Genomic DNA, 14,942 nt, shown 5'->3' on the forward strand with positions numbered 1-14,942 from the left:
TGTACCCTTTCCGATGATTCCTTCCGCGGTCATTCCGCAGTTCTTCCCGGAGCCTTAACCATACCCAGGCAAGCCACAACCACCATTTGCATGAGAGCCATGCAGAAGCATTGGTTTTCAACTTGAATCTTTAATAACGGTTTGTTTGCTTTGCTGCTGCTGTCGTTATTTCGGTTATGCTTATGGATTGGTGTTTACCGTCATGCTATGTTTTCTTGCGCTTTGTTATTATGCTTTTCATGCTAGTATTACTTTCTTATGGACCATATTTTGTAGTAGTACATGTTGGTGATGGTCTTCAGTGCATGACTATCGTATGTTCCGAGTACCGCCGTTATGCATGTTTCTTTACATCCAGTTGATTAAGTACTTGCATGGTAGTTTTATCGTTATCGCATGGTATTTATTGTTGATGCTAGTGTCATGTGATGCTATGAGTAGTGTTCTAGTCGTGCTATTCATGCTCGTTGATTATGTTGCACCTCCATGCTTATTTGATATCATGTTCATGCATTGTAGTTGCATCATGTTATTTTATCATGGCTCAGCATATTGAATTCAAGTTTAACCGGATTAAATTGAACTTGAACAACTGTTGGCTGAGTCATGGTGCCACCATATCGATCTGACCAGTGCAACCACGTTTGCCTTAGGCCCTAACCGGGTGTATTGTCATGCCTCTCACCGGTGCCTCCCGTGAGGGACGGTTATGCGCGGGCGCTACCTTGGCCCGGGTAGGACGGCATAAGCCTTGTGTGCCCATGTTTGGTTTTGAGCTCATGTCCCCGTTTGGGACCGTTTTGCCACGACGGTGGCCGTTGGTGCCTTTGGTAGGCACGGGGCCACCCAGGACTTAGCCCAAAGGGGAGTTCGTCGGAGTGGCCGGGGAGTGTCATGGCAGTAGATCGGTTTTGTCGGAACGCCGCGTCCGCACGTATGGGAGTGCAAGACCATGGGTTCCGTGGTGCGCAGTGTGCTAACTTCTGCAGAGTGTTTGTTTAATCTGTCGATAGCCGTGCCCGTGGATATGGGCCCAGTTCGTGTTGGTCACACTATGGGTCAATAGTAATAATAATAATTTGATTAATAACAACCCCGGTTCGATGATGAAAGAAGTTGGTTGATATTTATGTGATCGTGAGAAGATCACTGTGGTATCATGAATACCGACTTGTTGGATATTTGTGATGTTATGCAAGAGTCAAGGGTAAAAGTCAAGCTCCTTGTGGTCATAAATGATTACTACGGCATTGTTAATACCAAGCTTGATTGGATCTTGAGATGATTGTGTGATATCCGTGATGGTAAGTGATACAGGTGATGGTTACGAGGTAACCCGAACAAAGTAACTTGGTGCATGATAGTTTCATCATGTTGCATGCTAGTATCATCATGTTAATATGTTTATGCCATGCTCGTATTGTTCTAGCTGTATCATCTTGTTCATGCTATGATTGATCTGGTAGTATCATGTTAATCCTTGTTAACCTATAATTGCCATGCTATTGTTTGTCTTGATTGCTTTGGTTGCTGTGAGCTTGCAAGTACATTCAATGTACTGACCTGGCGTGTCATGCCAGTTTGCAGGTCATGCCGGATATGATTGCTTGTTTGTCGTGGATCCCTTGTTTGCGCGCTAGGATAAGCGTTCTAGCCAGAGTCCCTGTGGAGTGGAGTTCATCACCATTGTCGCTGTTCCGCTGCCAGTAGTCATTCCGTTGTGTCGTGTTGTTCTGCTGCTTGCATAGAGCAACCGTGGCAGGAGTAGCATTGCCGTGCCGATGTAATACCCTTGTACCCCCAATAGATTGCAATAAAGAGCTGATTTGTTCTATGCTAAGCAGTGCCGTATTCCAGAAGACTTCTCCTCGATCTCTGGGCTGGAATACGGGGCGTTCCGTTTTCTCTGAGCCGGGGTGCCATAGTTCGGTACCCCGAATGGCTGGCAAACCCCACCGTTGTGCCGAAGAAAGGCGGGAAGGAGCGAATGTGCGTCGACTTCACAAACCTCAACAAGGCCTGCCCCCAAGATCCGTTCCCGCTCCCTTGGGGCGGCAGCTTGGGAGAAACGCGGTTGATGCACATCACCTTGGGGCGGCAGCTCGGGAGAAACACGGAGGCCTATGTCGACGACATTGTGGTGAAGTCTTGGGAGGCGAGAACCTTGATCCAAGATCTGGAGGAGACTTTCGCGAGCCTACGCCAGGTGAACTTGCAACTTAACCCAGAGAAGTGCGTGTTTGGTGTCCCTTCCGGCAAGCTGCTGGGTTTCCTCGTATCCCACAGAGGGATCGAGGTGAACCCAGAAAAGATGAAGGCCATTGAAGACATGAGCCCACCGCAGACCCTCAAGGAAATGCAGAAGCTGGCTGGTCGGGTGACTGCGCAGGGGCGCTTGATCTCCAAGCTGGGAGAGCGCACCCTACCCTTCTTCAAGCTGATGAAGAAGAAGGGCCCATTCGAGTGGACCCCAGAGGCCGACCGAGCTTTTCAAGACCTCAAGAGATACCTGACCAGCCCTCCAGTGATGGTGGCGCCACGACCTCTCGAGCCCCTAGTGCTTTATCTTGCCTCCACACCGTACTCCGCCAGCGCGGCTCTGGTGGCGGTTCGGGAACAGCACCAAGCCAAAGGCGCGTCGCGCCGAGCCACGCCACCAGCCGAGATGACGGAAGACTAGGGAGGTGCCGCCAGAGCCTTAGCAGAAACAACAGAGGACCAAGCTCGGCAGGACGCCGCCGCCAAGGTCCCGACAAGCGATCAAGCATCGGGGGTTCCACTACCTTAGGAAACGCCCCAACTTCCGCAAGACACGAGCCTCACCAACGCCCCAGCCCTCGTCGAGCACCCGGTGTATTTTGTCAGCACAGTGTTGCGGGACGCAAGTGCATGATATCCCATGCCTCAGAAGCTCTTACTCGCGCTCCCGGTGGCCCCGCGTAAGTTGTGGCACTACTTTCAGGGCCACCCCATCAAGGTCGTCTCAGCCTACCCATTGGAGAGAGTGCTCAGGAGCCCCAACTCTGCTGGAAGGGTCGCTGAGTGGAACATCAAGTTGCAAGCATTCCAGTTGGATTTCAGCACTACCAGGGTCATCAAGGGAGCCGCACTCGCTGATTTCGTGGCAGAATGGACGGACACCCCGGCGCTTGAAATAGGCGAAGATCAGTCCCTCTCGCTGGGAAGTGAGGCGCCTGACGGCTGGGTCATGTATTTCGATGGCACCTTCGGGCACCAGGGCGCGGGGGCTGGAGCAGTACCAATCTCAACCACGCAGGACAAGCTCTACAATGCTATGCAGCTGTGCTTTCAGCAGGGCGAGCAGGTCTCCAACAACATCGCAGAATACGAAGGCCTCATAGCTGGCCTGAAAGCTGCGGCAGCTGTGGGGGTGAAGCGCCTCACCGTTAGGGGCGCTCGCAACTTCTCGTCAATTTCTCCATCAAGGTGTACAAGCCAAAGGACGAGCACATGGAGGCATACCTCGCGGAGGTACGCAAGATGGAGAAGCAGTTCCTGGGCCTGGAGTTGCAGCACTTGCCCCGTGGCACCAACAAGGAAGCTGCCGACATCGCCAGGAGGGCATCCAAGCGGCAGCCCCAAGAGCCTGGCGTCTTCAAGGAGTGGCTCTTCAAGACAACAGCAACACCACCACTTTCAAGGACAGCTCGGCCTCGGGACGAACTCCCGCAGCCGCTTGCCACAGGAGCCCCAGCCTGTGGCCCGACTTCGGGAGCGTGCCTACTCTTGGTGCTCGAGCCCCTGGTGGGATGCTGGACCAAGGAATTCAAGGAATACCTGATGCAAGGGACGCTGCCGGAGAAGGAGGAGGACGCGGAGCGCGTGGCCCGGCAAGCCACAGCATACTGCATCCGGGACGGTGAGTTATACAGGAATCGGCCAAATGACGTTTCACTGCGTTGCATCTCCAGAGACCAGGGGAAGGAGTTGCTATCTGACATACACGGTGGGGACTGCGGGCACCACTCGTCACCGCGGACCCTCGTCGGCAAGGCGTTCCGCAGCGGATTCTACTCGCCCACGGCGCTCAACGACGCAGCTGAGCTGGTGAAGTCCTGTGAAGTCTGCAAGTTCCACGCCAAGCAGATCCATCAGCCGGCTCAGGGCCTCCAGACCATCCCACTCACATGTCCGTTCGCGGTCTGGGGGCTGGATATCTTGGGCCCGTTCCCTCGAGCGCCTGGGGGCTACCGCTACCTCTATGTCACCATCGACAAGTTCACCAAGTGGGCGGAGGTGGAAGCTGTCCGCACCATCCCAGCTGGCTCCGCAGTCAAGTTCATCAAGGTTCTCATGAGCCGTTTCGGGGTCCCCAACCGCATCATCACTAATAACGGCTCGCAGTTCACTAGTAATCTCTTCAAAACATATTGTGCTAACCTTGGAACGCTGATCTGCTACGCTTCGGTGGCGCACCCCAGGAGCAATGATCAGGCCGAACGCGCCAACGCAGAGGTCCTGAGGGGACTCGAGACCAGGACTTTCAAGAAGAAGCTCGAGGCCTGCAGCAGGGGCTGGTGCGACGAGCTGCAGTCCGTGCTGTGGTCCATCCGCACCACCACCACCAAGTCAACGGGCAAGACCCCGTTCTTCCTCGTCTACGGAGCAGAAGCGGTCCTCCCTCACGAGGTCAAGCATCGCTCCGCACGGGTCCTGGCGTTGATGAAACGCAACAGGATGCCACGCGGGGGATGGACCTCGTGCTGGGGGAGGAACGCCGCCGCGAGGCCGCACTGCGGGCGAAAAGGTATCAACAGGCGCTGCTGTGATACCACTGCCGCAACATCCGCTCCAGGATGCTAGAGGCATGTGACCTCGTCTTGAGGCGGTTCCTCTCCAGGGAAGGGCTGTATAAGCTCTCACCCTTGTGGGAGGGCCCGTTCAGGGTCGTCCATGTCTCCAGGCCTGGCGCCGCGCGCCTGGAGACACAGGACGGGGTGCCCATCCAGAATGCCTGGAACATCTAGCACCTCCGGAAGTTCTACCAATGAAGAAAGGCCCAGTGCCTGTCAAGGCCCAGTGCCTGTGAAGATCGCCGCCCGTGACACTCTCACGTAATAACGAGTGGGGCTGTACACACCCCGGAGTCTCAGGAGTGCCGCCCTTGGGCCTCGGGGGCTCCCTCCCACATCCTAATGGCAGCACTTAGGTCCGCGCTGGTGAGAAGACTTGAAGACTAGACTAGGTGCCGGACGCGGCTTTTCATTTGCTTTCCGTAGTTGGCTCGCCTCCTTTTAATTGAAGTTTGCTTCTGGTGTTCCTTGCTGGTTTGGTTCCGTCGCCTTTTGCCGCTGTTTTCGGCCCCAGTTTAACCTGTTTTCTCCCTCTCGCATACCTCGCGAGGGGGCTAGGCAGGTGCCCTCGCAAGCGCTTTTTCCTTTCCTCTGCCCTATGTCTTTTTTTTCGCGAGGCATCCTTGTTCGAGCCCACAAGCTGGTGCACCTCTCCTAATCCGTGCCCCTCGGGTATCGCGATACGAAGCGCTGGGTCAAGGTTCGGGTAAATGATAAGCCTCCTAGCGACGCTCCTAACAAGTTTTTTGCAGTTCCCTAGCACCTGCCAAGTCAAGGAAGGCCTTCACAGGCACCAGGAAGCAAGTCCCTCGCGAAGAGGAGGCTACCCCAAACGTGCCAAGCTAAGTTACCTCTACACAAAATAACCACACAGCACAGAAACAACAAACATAGCATAATGATTGAGAAATCATAGTTCGATACACGCCCCTCCGGGGCCCATACTGGTTTCTTTTTTGATGGACGAAGGAAAGGAAGAAAAAAATAAAAGCGGCGCCTGCCCCTAGAGCGGTCCATGGGGGCAGGCTCCTGGCGCCGTCCTGAGCTCAGCCAGACCCCTCCTCGCGCGTCACGGAGGCGCGGCAACGAGACGATCCACTACCACCTTCGAAGCGGGCGTGGCGGCGTGGCGGCTGGTCGTAGCCACCACTGCTGGAGCTGTCGCCGGGGGAAGAGCCACCGTAGCTGGATGAGACGCGGCCAAGCACCTCCTCGCCGTCGTCGCCTCGGGGCAGCACTCGGCGCAGCGACCATCTTCGCCAAACACCCTCACATAGAGGGTCGCATCACCGTCGTACTTGAAATGGAGGGTGCACCGCCTGCCCAGGCCATGTGCGCGGGCGAACGTCTGCCAACCACAGGCCATAGCTATGTTGCCCGCGACGGAGACCTCGACCGCGACCCAAGTAGCCCTGCTGCAGCAACCGTCCGCGTGCAGCCAGAACTCGCCTGGACCAGAGGATGGCAGCTTGTCGACGAAGAAGCGCGGGAGCTGAAGCCAGTTGCCGGTCGGGTTCTCCGACCAGATGACGAACTCCGGCAGCACCTCTGCCGAGTGGAAGCGCGGCCGGGGAGGCCGCGCAACAACGGCACGTCTCCCTTCATCGAAAGGACTGCCGCGACTGGAGCGACCCTTGCCACGCGCAGCGGCACCACCCCGGGAACGGGGGGCCGCTGCGGGGGTCGCAGTGTGCTTGCGGGGACGGCCGTGTCCACGCTTGGGCGCCGGAGAGCCGGGTCCCTCGCGAGGTGCCTTCCCCTTCTCCGTGGCAGAGAACCTCTTCGACGGCGCCATTGGTGTCGCTGCTAGCAATGGAGCAGAAGGGAAGAAGCAAGCGAATGGGAAGAGATGGGCGACGGTGGCTCCGCCCCCCTTCCATTTATAGCAGGAGAAGGCCAACCAGTGGCCCCCACGATCACAGGTAATGATGGTTTTTCCTTGCATGTCGCAAGGACTTGTCAAGTCAGGCAGTTGCCGAGGTTGCGTGGGGAAGCGGAGACACCCACGTCCAATAAACCGCCACGCGTCGACCAAGGCCGCAGGCTATTGGGGCCTGCGGCGCTCCGCACTTGCCCTTTAGCTTTGCCTCAAAGCCAAGCCCGAGCGCGCCTTGGGCACGGGGGCTACTGTCGGTGTTCTGGGAATAGGGGTCCCCAGACTTGCCTACCTGCGGCCCACGGCGTGGCTCTGCGAGAGGGCCCGTCCAGCCCATCTTCACCAACAAGCACTCAAGACCCTCGTGAGGGACCAAGCCTCGCGAGGTGGATGACACAAGACATCCTCAGGAGCGCCCTCGCTAGGCTGGCTCATGAGGGGCGGAGAGTTCAAGGATGGGCAAACCTCGCGAGGTTCTCATGACGTGAGCCATGACGATCGATACCAGGTGGGCACCAGCGTGCACAGTGTCCTTGTTTCCTCTTTGGTGCTAAGGAGGCAAGCGCAGGCGCGGAGTACCAAGGCGTCAAGCAAAGGTTTCCATATCGGTGCAACGAGACCAAGACCAGCGGGATGGCAAGACGGAGGTCACCATGGAGCCCAAGGCGGCGTCACCATCAGAGCCTTTTGCAGGCGAAGACCACTTTTGTCAGGATAAGTTGTACTAGCTATCCCCTTTCAAATTGGCCGTTGTTGGCTCCCTTCCCGCTCAATATTTGGGGAGAGGACCAGGGCCTATATAAATAGGACTAGCCACCACCGCAGGGGAGGACTCATTCGGAGGCATCTCATCTCATCTTGAGTAATCCTCACCCACACAAGTCCACCAAGCACAAGAACACCTCGCCTCAGGAGGCTGTTCTTCCCCTTGTACTGTTCTCCCTCAGCCCAAGAGGCAATCCACCATCACCACACTGGAGTAGGGTATTACACCACAACGGTGGCCCGAACAAGTATAATCTTGTGTCCCTTGTGTTGCGAGTTCGTCGAGTTAGTCCTTGAGATCTTAGCAAAGCTAGGATGCGGATCAGTAGGGGGAGATCTTCGTGCGCACCCCAGTGTTTGAACCTTGAGAGTTTTGCCGGAACCCGAGATCTGACACTCATCACGTCACACCTTCTCCTTAACTCGACCTCCCGGCACCGACGGTGCTCCATCCCGTACCCCCATGGAGCGGCTACCTCCATGGCGTCTCTCCCCAGTGCGAGGCCCCTTCAGCGGCGGCGTCCATACCAGCCGGATCTGCTGCTGCTGCTCCAGCTCTCGCTCACTCGCTCGCCTAGCTGCTGCTGCTCCAGCTCTTGCTCACTCGCTCATGCTGCTGCTGCTGCTGCTCTCCCCCTTGCTCGTGTTGCTCCTCCGCTCTGATTTAGCTACACTTAAGTCGAGTGAATCGACTTTTGGGTCAGTCGATTTTCAGTGGGTGGGGGTTCTCGCCGGAGTTAAGGAAGAACCACCCGCAGCGGGGATGGGTGCTTGCCGGAGAGGTACCCCACTATCTATCTTAGGGTTCTGTGTGGGGTGCTGCTCGCCGGCGGTGGGGCGGCCCGGTGGTGGGGCGGTGGTGTGGGGATCGCTGGAGAAAAAGCTTGGCAGGGGGGGAGGGGCTAGAGGGCTGGACGGGGCGGCGGCGGACCGACGGTGGGGAGTTGTTTCGGGGCGGCGGCGAACCGGCGGTGGGGAGTTGTTTCAGGGCGGCAAGGCGGCGCGGGGTTCGGCCAGTGGTGGCTGGCGGCTCAGTGGGGTGCAGGTTGAAGATGAACTCCGGGCCCTCCCTAAACTATCCCATGTGAAGTGCCTCTCTGCTACCATTGCGTTCAGTTTCGACAGTAACATTCTGATTCCACAGTAATTTTCAGTTTCGACAGTTAAGTTCAGAGTCAACAGTTTTTATCTCATCTATTGTAGTCAGGTGGTTTTTGGTGATGTAAATTTTACATCTATCACTTTTTGGTAATGCATTTTACATCATCTATTGGAGATGCTATTAGAATCCCACTTGAGATTAACGATGTATGTCTTGTGCTGCTTCAGCCTTGATGTCTTACGGCTCACCAGAGCTGCTCCAACGATGGAACGATCCATCACAACAGAGCAGTGCCCTAGACGCCGTCTACAGATTCCTCAGATCTTCCTCCACACCTCTGACAGCCACCTTTGCATCAACTTCTTCAGCGGCCAACCCAATGATGTTGAGGTCGACACAGCTACGGCAAAGAGGTTGTACACTTGTCGCATCACTTATTACTCTACATTCATGTCGATCCATTAGGGCTATTGTGGTTCAACGGAAAAACATAGCAATAGGAAATTTTCCTATGGCACTCTACTATTCAATTATTCATGCATTTTGTTGAAAGGAATGGAGCAAAACATCCACCTGGACCTACTTTTCAAAACCCTATGCATGAAACAAGACCAAGTGCATTAGTGGCAGAATAACATTCTAACTGTACACGCTTTCATATGGTTTCACTTTATTTTGGCCATGTTTCTTTCAATTCCTCTGCTCCTCCAATTCCTGTGAACCAAACACCGAAGTTGACAGAAATCCTGTGTTCACAAATGCTCTATTTCCCATGTGCATTCCTATCCTATTCCGGTTTTTTCCCTCCTATCCTTGCGTTTTTAGAATCATGCAAGCCAAATGAGCCCTTACAGAATTACTTCAGTTACAGGTAGGTGTCGAAGAAAACTTTGTGTGGTTTGTCCTGCTCCTGCCGCGACATTGTCCACCTCACCTGAGCCGCTCCATCGACAGAAGCATCCACCAAACCAGAGGTCACGACTCCTGGCCGTCTTTCCTCACCCCAGGTCTCCTTCCATGCCGCCGGCACCCACCACAACGGCATCACCATCATCGACTCAGCAGATGAACCTGAGGAGTACACGGGTCCAGACGAGAGGTCGCACTCTTTTGCTTCTGCTTAAGTTATGCATTGCTTAATATTACCTGCTACTTTATTGTCCTGTTCACCTCTTAGACTCCAAGTCAGGTCCAAAATGATGTTCAAACTTGAGTTCTAAATTAGTTGTGGGGCACATATCGAGGCATCAATGAATAGTATCTCTATCTAACATCTGGTTCACCTATGGTATGCCTATGTTGTTCATCTTGGGTGGGAAACAAATAGTAAAGCAACATCATCTGTTTTTTTATTAAATTAAAGCAATCATCCGTCTGCTATCATTATTTTTGGATCCATCCACTAGTTGTTACCATTACTCTTGATTTCTGCATGGTCTCCTTACATAATCTCATTATATTTTTTTGTATACATGTCAGATATTGTACACAGTCATGCTGAACATGTGGAGAAAAAGAGAAGACTTTTACGCGGCAATACAATGTCATGCAGACATTGCTCCATGGTGGGTTCAATGGCAAACCCTCCCCCCCTCTCTAGATTGTAATCCAGAGGAAGATATCTGTTCTGAGGCGGATTCAGACGCAGCTGACCACTCCTATTTACCCCCCAAGGTGCTTGCTCTAACTTTGCATGATGATGTTAGTCATATCATGCATATGTTGCCTTGAAGTGCCTACTTTCGACGTAATATATGTCATCTGCTTAGTTTAGACAATGTTTGTACATTAAACCACTCTTCCTGTGAATCAGCCATTTGAGTGGGTGAAGGAAAAATCTGGAGTGAAAACAAGGCCTTCAGAGCAGACAGTGCTACCTGTCGAAGCATATCTCTTGCTGGGTCCGGATAGCTCCTCAGAGATGGATTCAGAGACAGATGACCAGTCCTATTCCCCCACTGAGGTGTATGCTCTAACTTGGCACGGTTCTACTACTCATATCATGCATATGGTGTCTTTCATTGCATAGTTTAGACATCGTATACACAATATTCAACACCATGTTCTTAGTTTAGACATCATATATGCGAATGCCCTCCACTTAGCATATAAATCACATATGTGAATTAAATCATGCGATCCTGGTTACTTAGATAACTTGTATGTGAATTATGTCATGCGATCCTGTTTAGTTAGTCATCATATCTTTGAATTATGTTATGCTATGCTATCCAGTTTAGATAGACATCATATATGTGAAATTATGTCATGCTATCCCTTTTAGTTAAACAATATACATGTCAACTATTTAATGCCCTCTTTTTTCCACACTATCTATTCCATCTGTCTCTCATACAATGTCTATACATTCAATTATGTTTCCTGTTTATCAGCCATTTGAATTGGAGCGGGTGATGGCAGTATCTAGCGGAGTAACAACACGGTCTTCCAATAAAACAGTGCTACCTCTTGGTGGAGATAGCACCCCGGTTGTACATGCACGAGAACCATCCCTACTACACATAACCCAGACTCTCGCAGATTTTACCCCTACTGCGATGGACAGAGAACCAGCTTCACCCAATCTAACCCCAACCCCAGTAGATAGTAACCCAATTCCTTTTGACACAGCACCATCTCCACCACAGAGCTCCCAAACAAGAGAGCAGTTAGTAAGGAAGCTCCAGTGCCCAAAGCACGAGTAGTACCACGGCGAACCCCAACTCCACCAGTTAGTTCACCTATTCCTGTGGAGGAAGCACAACCAGCCATTCATAGTTTAGCATCTATCGCATTTGATGTTGTTAAATCCTATGTGCGTATCTTCCCATCATGGAAATATTATACTGAAGATGAAGGAAAATGCCAGTTGCAGGTGTTTGTCCAGGAGTTATGTGTAAGTACTGTTATTCATGGCAATTACTTTGCTTTGTGCCAAAGATTCTACTTGCATGATGGTTATAATACAGGAAATTTTCCCATTTTTCTCTATAGAGAAGGATCAATTTGGAAACTCAGGATGAGGTAACCTGTGCTAATACCTCTGCTATCTTCAAGTATGCTTGGTGGCAGTATCGGAATTACCTGAAGAAAACATATTTCACTGGCAAAGAAACTCATCAAATTCCCTTACGTTCTCCTAAGACACATTTACTGGACGATGACTGGGAACGCCTTGCTCTTTACTGGTCCCGAACCAAGAATGTGGTAAGGTCTATGAGCTCATTTTATTTTAAGTACTATATGCTTGCGTCTTACTGTACTCTGTTCATGTAGAACAAGTGCTTAAGCATGAAGAACAATTGTTCTCATTTAAGATTCCATTGCTATCGTGCATACTGATTTGCTCTTGTGTCACTGTATTTACTCATACAAACTTATTTTTAAATTGAACGATCCAATGGACACTCCAATGGAAGAACATGTATGTTTACGCATGTTTCTTTAACAGGTTTGCTCTTATAAATAGCTCTGTTGATTTCAATTTCAATTGTGTATGCAGTTGACTCCGCATATCATGCACATTACTAGCATCATAACAGGGCCAATTGTGTTGTTGTACATGTAGACCCGTGGTACCCATCTGAAATCTTGTTGTGTCGTGTAGTTTCCCACGCTTTGTATTCTTTCAGTGCTGCTTTCTCTTGAACTGATATGATTTGAACCGTGTCTCTATTTTGATTTGGCAAGACAATATAGTGACCATAGGACATAGATATATGTTTGTTTGATGCTTTTATAATGTACTACTTGGCAATAGAAGGCTTGGTAGTTTAATCTTGTCCACCTTACTAATGAACTGGTTCATCGAAATGAGTTTCATATACTAGTACATGCTAAACCTGTTATGTGTGTGCTTGTTTCTTCTTTTAGAATGCTGACAGAATATTGGGGAAGAGTGCCTTATTAAGCAATGATGAAGGAAGTAATGCAGATAAGGATCAGGATTGTGAGACATCCTTGTTGGTCTCCAACATAGCTGAGAAAACAGCTAAGGAAAACTATCTTGAAGACAGTGAGGCAACCCCAAAGTCCTGTCTTGGTTTACTGTTTGAGTTACTGGCCACTACCGCTTGCACAAGCTATTCAAACTCACTGTCTGAATCAATTTGGTTTCTTGAGTCTTAACTACAAGCTGAAAGACATCGATCAGCTGTGCTGCAACAAGAAGCAGAAGGACTGCGGAAGTCCCTAGAGCATTCAGATGCATACTTTCTGGTGCAACAGCAAGCGTTGGAGGATTTTAGCGCCAAACAGGACAAAGCTAATAAGCTTGCTAAGCTTATTGACATCATGGTGGATACCCAGGATAATGTTTCTTGAGCTCTTCTGAAGTTGTTTCTGATATGGACTTGTTTTGCTGCCGCGTTTATTTGCACTGGTAGCCAATTTTGACGGCCAGTGTATGTAATATGCTGCTTTGTTCCCTATATTTGCACTAGTGGCGAACTTTGATGCCCAGTGGATGTAATATGTGTAATAGCTATAATAGGCTAGCGTTAGTTGCTTGCTTATTTATTTCCTTATTGTCTTGTTTAGTTGTTTGCTTGTAGTCACTGCAGTTCTTTTTTCACGTTTTTCAAGTGGCCACAATAACCTATTTTTGGTAACTAGGCCACAATAATCATGGCAACACACGGACTGTTGTAACCATGGGCCTCCTGCGGGCCGTAGGATCCGTGGACCTTCTACGGGCCGTAGGATCCATGGGCCTTCTACGGGTCGTAGGATCCATGGACTTTCTACGGGCCGTATGATCCATGGGCCTTCTACGGGCCGTAGGATCCATTGATCTTCTACGGGCCGTAGGATCCATGCGCCTTCTATGGGGCATATAGTTATTTCGCCAAACATGGGTCGTACTATTTGTGGACCATAACGGGCCGTTAATAGGCCGTATTTGATAACGCTATGTAAACAGCCCAATGGGTTAGCGGGCCACAAACGGGCTGAATGTAACCACGGGCTGGATTTGGCCCACAAATGGAACAGGCCAGTAACGGACCGTAACTAACTGAATTCTAGAAATGAGCCCAAGAATAAATGGGCCCTTAGAAGGTCGAAAGTTAACACGGGCTGGAAACAGCCGACGGAATAATGGGTCGTTAATGCTTATAAAGCTATACACTGTTCATTATGGGCCAGTTTCATCTCGGGCTTTTAATGGGCCGAGAGTTACAAAGGGCCTCATATGGGCCGAAAGACATCATGGACCATACATGGGCTGGAAGTTATAACAGGGTGGAATCATATTGGATGACCCAGATGAAGCTACTGGGCTTCACTCCGATCGGCCGTAACGGGTGGTAGTTAGCGGGCCGTAAATGGGCTATATACGAACATGACATTAACAGGCTTTCCGTGGGCCGGCCCGTTACCTTTTAACCAAGTCAAACGGGCTGGCCTTTTCACCGGAATGGGCCTCTGTTGGTCCATGCCACATGTCGACGTATCATAGGCGCCTCCTGTCCAATAAGTGGATGACATCTGTCCCAATGGTGAGCCAACAAGGTTTCCTCTGGCCAATGTGAATTTTACACGTGGAAAATACCCATTGGTCCGGGCTGTTAACGGGTTATCGGATCCAAAACCATACCCGATAGCTTAACGACGACCTGTTACGGTGGATGCCACATGTCGGTCACCCTTGACGAAAGCACTTCTATGACGCGCGATTTATCGTCATGGAAGTGGACACTTCAATGATGATAATTTTGGTAATGTCATGGAACACTTCTACGACAGCACAAGTATGACTATGTTGATTCTGTCATAAAATTGTCATGGATGTACATGCATGACAGAAAACGTGACCTACTATGAGAAACATGTATCATCACGAAACATGTATCATCACATATACGCCATAAACATGTATCATCACGAAAGTCCACTTTGGGTACTTGTCAATTTCTTGGTAGATCTCTTGTGTCTTGGTCCTCCAAGAAACAAAACTCGGTATCCTTATCCACCGCCGAAGCGGAATACATTGCCGCATGTTGTGCTCAATTACTTTGGATGACCCAAACTCTTAAAGTTTATGGCGTATATGTGAAACATGTTCCATTGCTTTGTGATAATGAAAGTGCTATTAAGATTGCTCACAATCCCGTGCAACATTCTTGAACTAAGCATATTGAAGTTCATCATCATTTCATTCGAGATCATGTTCCTAAAGGAGACATTGATCTTAAGCATGTTCGTACCGATAAGAAATTGGCGGATATATTCACCAAACCGCTTGATGGGAAAGTATTTTGTCGTTTGAGAGGTGAATTGAACATCATTGATGCTTCAAACTTGGAGTAGAAACTCCATCTGGATACATGCAAGGCATGAGCCTTTGACTAATCCTTGATATTTCTCTTATGATAATGATCATATT

The sequence above is a fragment of the Triticum aestivum genome, chromosome 1D (assembly GCF_018294505.1).
Source record: "Triticum aestivum cultivar Chinese Spring chromosome 1D, IWGSC CS RefSeq v2.1, whole genome shotgun sequence".
In the NCBI taxonomy this organism is placed as follows: Eukaryota; Viridiplantae; Streptophyta; class Magnoliopsida; order Poales; family Poaceae; genus Triticum; species Triticum aestivum.